The 6,882-nt window shown below is 43.2% G+C and overlaps 1 long non-coding RNA gene across 1 annotated transcript; it reads right to left on the reverse strand.

Moving 5' to 3' along the window:
- Positions 1-2,134: 2,134 nt before the first annotated feature.
- On the reverse strand, positions 2,135-6,579 carry LOC129480371 (uncharacterized). The gene is made up of 3 exons (XR_008657017.2): positions 6,434-6,579; positions 5,022-5,267; positions 2,135-2,371 (listed from the first exon to the last, which is right to left on the reverse strand). It is a non-coding gene; the product is annotated as an uncharacterized lncRNA (long non-coding RNA).
- Between the last annotated feature and the right edge of the window lie 303 nt (positions 6,580-6,882).

Here is a 6,882-nt window from a genome sequence, read left to right on the forward strand (position 1 = left end):
CTCTGGTTTTCATATTTTAATGTTTCCATAGCACTAGATTATGAGATCCATGAAATCAAGTATTGTGCTTCCTTGAGTCTCCAGGGTGCAGTCGTGGCCTTGAGCCATAACAAATGCTTAATAAGTGCTTATAAGATAAATCCTCAAAACCTTGAAATGAATTAAGTGCTTGTCCACTAAAACATCCCCCTATGTTGGGGGGCTAAATTCAGACTCTACTATATAGTTAAGAAGAGCCCAAATGCAAATACATGGAGTCATAGGTAATTTGTTTCTTCAAAGACCATGTAGACTTCTCTTTGGCAATTGCAAGGGAAATTCTATCAATCACAGTCCACACATGGATATAAGCCATAAGTAACCCTTTTCCATGCTTGCTTAGCACAAAGCCTTATATACTCTAGATTTGGGGTTATGTTTTTTACAGTAAAATATGTAAAGCAATGTCACAAATCTGAGCCCCTCACGCATGCAATTTAAACACTGGAAACCAACTATATGGAGAGTATAGCCATGGTTTGACTCTGAGGTGAGAAGCACGGTGAAAGAACTGGAAATAAACCCTGCATCTGAGCTGTATGAGGAAGCGATTATAATCAATACCAAAAGAAAAAAAAACATCAACAGTTACTGTGAACCAAGGTCTTCACAGTTTTGCTTCTTTCCACTAATCTTCCAAAGAGGTTATTTTGAGATGATATGTTCACAGAACTATAAGCCATTCTTCTCCAAGAAGTGGTGACAGTTACTTTGCTTCTTTCTTCCCACTCCTAAAAGGGAAATTTAATCAAGATTGTCAATACTTACAAGAAAAAGGGAAAACACACACGCACACACACAGAGTCAAGCTCTACCTCTATAATCAAATAAAGCCACCAAGAATTAATCAAAACTTGACTCGAAGCCCTTCCAGAACTGCAAAGCTCACGTAGCATCCCAGAGATAGATGATACCATGGTCTTTGATGTACACAGTGGAGCATTTGATAAAATGGTGACGTTTTTCTGGCATAAGCGGTATAATTACACTATGCATCATATGCATCCATTTAACAATATCCCTGTTCACAGTCAGCCAGGCATTTCTCACAAGCCGGCATCTTCACAGGCCACTTGTTCTGCTGATTCCACTTTCTTCTATAGCTGGGCAGGCTGCAGCTGCTGCGTTTTTCTTCACCAGGCAAACTCATGATCTAGTGCTTTCTTGCGTGTTGAGGTTAATAGATAACTAATATATTTTAGCACATTCATTATAGCCAGTTTTCCCTTAAGAAAAAAATTGCACATTTGGGTCTTCTGCCTTGACAAATGTGGTGCTTCATCTTGAAAGTTGATTAAAATCAATACCTCTGTAGAAAATTACATGCAAAATGTATTAGTATCCAGTATATTCTGATAAAAATGCTTCTCATTCATAACTCTGATATCAACCCGCCCACTGCAAAACACACACACACACAGACACACACACACGCTAAAACTGGATGTGAGCACTCATGGGAATGACAGTGTGTTTTTAACCAACAATAAAACTAAAATTACTCATCAGTTAAACCATAGCTCATAATTTAGGAGAAGTTACATTTTGAAGTCCTGTTTTATCTCCAATTGAAATTTCAGAAGCCTCCAGAAATTCTATGGTATAAACTTTGCAATTTTAAAAATACATCATTTCAAAGCCAGCAGTCTGGAAGAAAATTGCCTATGCTAATGAACAAATATAATTTTCACTAAACCATACAGCACACTTTCTTACATCAACTTTTTTCACCTCATCCCCTGATTCTCTCCCACAACCTATGTGTTAACCACACTTAGCTTTTAACTTTTCTTCTAAAATATTAAGCCTTTTCCAAACAGTTTTGCTAGACAAAAATCCCCATTCATCTTTCAAGGTCTAGCTCAAGTGTTGCATAACCATTGTTCAAGTAACTGAGGCTGTGTAACAAACAACCTCAAAACTCAGGTGCCTAGAACAAACCCAGATTCTGTCAGTCAGAGACTTGGACAGGACACAGCAGGAATGCTTGTCTCTGCTCTGTCATGTGTGGCATCTCAGATGCAAAGATCCAAAGGCTGGAGGTGACCCAAAGCTGTTGGTTGGAATCAACTGGAAGCATCATTACTCATATATCTGGTGGTTGATGCTGGTTGTAGGCTGGGACCTCAGCTGGGGTTCTGAGTTGAGAACCTTCATGTGGCCTCTCCATGTGGTCGGGCTTCCTCACAGTATGGGGGTCTTCGGGTGTTCAGATTTTATACAGGGTGGCTCAGGGCTCCTCAGTAAGTGAAGCAAATGCTGCGTGATCTTGTAAGAAAGGAAAACTTTTCCTCCATCGTCTTAGGTTCTGCAGCTTAACTTGTGAATTAAACTGACAAAAGATGGATCAACAAATGAAGAGCATACAGATTTTTTTTGTTGTTAATATTTTTATATGCATGGGAACTTCAGAGAAAGAACTAAAAAATCCAAAGAAGTGGTTACGCTTAAGAGCTTACCTACCATTTTAACAAAGTACAATAAATTGTGGGGAAGCAACCAGACAAAGAAAAGGGGCTTGGGCTTCTAGGGGTGTTAAATTGTAGGAAGGTAAATATATGGGAGAAACTATTATAGATAAGGGTTATTTAGTAAGGTTTGTTTATGTAGATTAATCTTGATGCTGTCTCCTCTTCTTGGTATGAGAACAAGGGGACACCTTTATAATGGAAATTTATTCCTTGCTTTTAAGCAGACAGAGGAAGGGTAAAAGAGCTTTTCTCACATCTTTTTCTCAATTGCCTTCAGCTTAAAATAAAAATTAAAAATTTTAAAAATAAAATTTATGTAAAAGTAACATATATTAGGGTTGTATATTCTGATACTCTTCAACATTTTCTGGTCTAGCCTCCAGAGTCACTCAACATCAGCATCACTTTCTCTACATTCTGTTGGTTATAAATAAGTCAAAGGACAAAGAAGAAAAAAAGGTATTTGTATTGTTAACACTGAGAGGTGACAACGTGCGAGCAGCCCTCACTAGCTCTTGGCGCCCGCTCTGGCCACGCTCCAGGAGCCCTTCAGCCCGCCACTGCGCTGTGGGGGCCCTTCTCTGGGGCTGGCCGAGGCCGGGCAGCTCCCTCTGCCCGCCGGGAGGTGTGGAGGGAGAGGCACGGGTGGGAGCCAGGGCTGCACGTGATCGCTGGACAGCGTGGGTTCCTGGTGGGCACAGGCTCGCGGCTGGCCGGTGCCTGCTGGACTTGATGGGGGTACGAGCCCTCTCTGGGCTGCCACAGTGCCTGGGCTATAGGTGCCTCAAAGTCCCAGGGCAAGTGCCATTGAGAGGTGAAGCTGGCTGGGCTTCTTGGTCCAGTGGGGACTTGGAGAACTTTTCTGTTTAGCTAAACGTTTTGTAAATGCATCAATCAGCGCTCTGTGTCTAGCTCATCTGGTGGGGACTTGGAGAACTTTCGTGTCTAGCTAAAGGATTGCAAATGCACCAATCAGTGCTCTGTGTCTAGCAGAAGGTTTGTAAACACACCAATCAGCACTCTGTCAAAACGGACCAATCAGCATTCTGTAAAGTGGACCAATCAGCTCTCTGTGAAATGGGCCAATCAGCAGCATGTGGGTGGGGCCAGATAAGGGAATAAAAGCAGGCTGCCTAAGCCACCAGTGGCAACCGGCTAGGGTCCCCTTCTATGCTGTGGAACGTTTGTTCTTTTGCTCTTTGCAATAAATCTTGCTCCTGCTTGGTCTTTGGGGCTGTGCCGTCTTTATGAGCTGTAACACTCATGGGGAAGGTCTGCAGCTTCACTCCTGAAGTCAGCGAGACCCGGAACCCACCAGATGGAAGAAACTCTGGACACATCTGAACATTAGAAGGAACAAACTCTGCACACGCCATCTTTAAAAACTGTGTCATTCACCGCGAGGGTCCGTGGCTTCATTCTTTTAAGTCAGTGAGACCAAGAACCCACCAATTCCGGACACAATAGTGTTGGATGTTTGTTAGTCTAGTGTTTTGTTTGGTGATTTTGTTTGTTTGTAACTACTAAAAGAGTAGAGAGGAATAAGAGGGGGTTGAACCACAACATCACAGAACACCTTAAGACTTAAGATTAAGGGTATCTAATAGGCATATTAATTTGTTTGTATTGTTGTGGTATCTAATTATTCCCTTTCAAAAGTGTGATAAACTCTGCTGCCCTCCAAAGGCCCAAATAAGTGCTTTTGTGTGGAACGGTGTGAGCGCCACGTCTGAGTGGAGATTCAGTCCAAAATTAGAACATAGCAGCGAACAAGCAGGAAGCAATAATTCAGCAGAGGAGAAAGTTAGAGTTGGGAATAATCATGTGAAGATAAGGTCCTGTAAATTTGTAAACATTTAGGAAAGGACTTTGGACTTTACACTGGCAGAGAATAGAGATACACACAAATTTTCGCCAGGTTTTAAGGGGCAAAATGACCCCAAGGGGCAACATGGTTAGGTATGTGCTATGGCTTGAATGTCCCCTAAAAAACTCCTTTGAAACTTAATCCCCGATATGGGAGTATTGAGAGGGGCATCCTGTAAGTGGTGATTGGATCACAAGGGTTATGCCCTTATGAAGCAATCAATCTACTCATGGATTAAAGGACTAATAGGTTAATGGATCAATGGGTTATCATGGGAGAGGAACTGGTGGCTTTATAAGAAGAGGAGAGACCTGAGCTAGCACGCTAGCATCCTCGGCCCCCTCACCATGTGGTGCTCTGAACCACCTTAGGGCTTTTCCAATTTCCCACCAGCAAGAAGGCCATCACTAGCTGCAGCCCCCCAACCTTGGACTTCTCAGCCTTCATAACTGTAAGAAATAAGCTTTTTAAAAATAAGTCACCTAGTTTCAGGTATTCTGTTATAAGCAACAGAAAATGGACTAAGACAGTATGTCTAAGTAAATCTCACAATTCCCTGTACCGTAGGTATAAATAAATATTATTACTTCCATTTTACAGAAGACAGACAGAATCAGAGAGGCTCAGCAAGTGCCAGAACTCACATTCAAGCTCAGCTCTGCCTGATCGAAACTCAGGTGATTGCCACTCTGCCTCCACCCGCATTCCTCAGCACCCGGCAGTCGGTCCCCAGACTCTACGCTCCATGATGCTGTGTTTGTTGGTTGGCTGGTTTCGTGTTCATGTGTTCTGGCTTCTTCATTTTGGGTCTTTACATCTCTATGGCAGTTCTTCCCATGTTGTGTAGCAGTTGTCTCTACATGACGGTCTGTCTTGTGAGGTTGAGCTCCCTGAAGGCAGGAAGCATGTAATTGGTATATTCTCATCAGTTAGCCATGTCTGGAACATGGTAGGTATTCAATAAAGGTTTTTGCTCATTTAATCAACTGTTCATTAGCATTTACTGAACTACTGTGTGTCCAACACTGTAGCAGGCACTGAGGATGGAGCGGTGGAGAAAAACAGGCAAAACACTCTGCACTCCATCTAGTGTGCAGAAAACATGCAAATAGTCATATACACTAAAACACCTCCCTCAGCACACTGACACACTGCTATAACATGCAAATAATCAGATACACGAAGACACTTCACACAGCACACTGACACACTGCTGTAACATGCAAATAGTCACATACATGAAAACACTTCACACAGCACATTGACACACTGCTGTAACATGCAAATAGAGACACGAAAACACTTCACACAGCACGCTGACACATGGCTATGTCAGAAAGGCATGCAGTACTCTATGAGTGTAGGATGGTGTCGAGAGTCAGGAAAGAATTGTGGAGGAAAGGGTATGTGAGTGAGAGGTCAAGGCCGAGCATATAGGTGGAAAGTCCTGGCAGAGGGAGCCGTGCAGGCATCCCCTCAGGCAGCGGGGACGTGGCACGACTGGGGACCGGTGGCCCGAGGGTGGAGGCAGAGCCATGAGTGTGCGAGGTGAGCATGGAGAGGAAGCCACTGCACCCCAGAAAAAGGCACTCCTCTCACGAACAGGAGAGTCCACAGAGATTTCTGCAAAGAGAGAAGCCATGAGTGCTCGTTCAGTTCCTACAGTAGGGCAGCTGTGCCTTTTCTTTACGGATTCATTCCTTAAGAAACACTGCTCCATGCATTATACAAGACAGAAAATCCCAGTTAGTACTAACAGATCCTTAGCTGGGGATTGTCTGGAATAGGCACGCTGTCGGCAGGGGCTGCTCTGGGGTCTGTGGTGTCAGGGGCTCCCCACAAGCTGCAGCGCAGAAATGGGGGAGGCTGAGAGCGACTCAGGCCTCCCTGCAAATGAAGCTGAAGGGAGATACCTTTCCGATCACGCTGGTGATGAAACTCAAAGACACAAGTGACTAACCAATTTATAAGTATTGCTCACTACTCGCAGAAAATATAGATTTTTTTTTCTTAAAAATCATAGACAAAATACAGTTAAATAATTTAATGGTTATACCTTTCCTGACGTACTATGTAACCTTGGCTTATATGCCTTGCTTAGAGATGTTTTCCAAAGTTGTGGTGTAATAAAAACATTTAAATTATGAATATTCCGGTGGTATTGTTGAAATGGCAGTTACCAGCAAATAAACGTCTGTTTGGACGTGGTAACGGGGAAACTACTCTGCACCGTGGACTCGGCTCACCTGTTCACCCCTCTCAACAGCTGATTCTCCTGCAGCACAGAAGACTTTATTTATGAAGCAAATGTCTTCTTCACGCCCAGGACTTCACCACTGGTAGGCCACCCTAGCCTGCCTCTAATCATCACTTCATCGTCCTTCACAACCTTCATTTTCCCTGCCCCTGATTTCTCATTCTGTTATTGACCTCTTGCACATTCCCCCTCTGGCGTGAATTACTTTCGCTGACTAAACTCAGGCATGTTACCAAAACTATAATTTG

This window comes from Symphalangus syndactylus, chromosome 4 (assembly GCF_028878055.3).
Source record: "Symphalangus syndactylus isolate Jambi chromosome 4, NHGRI_mSymSyn1-v2.1_pri, whole genome shotgun sequence".
NCBI classification, from domain to species: domain Eukaryota; kingdom Metazoa; phylum Chordata; class Mammalia; order Primates; family Hylobatidae; genus Symphalangus; species Symphalangus syndactylus.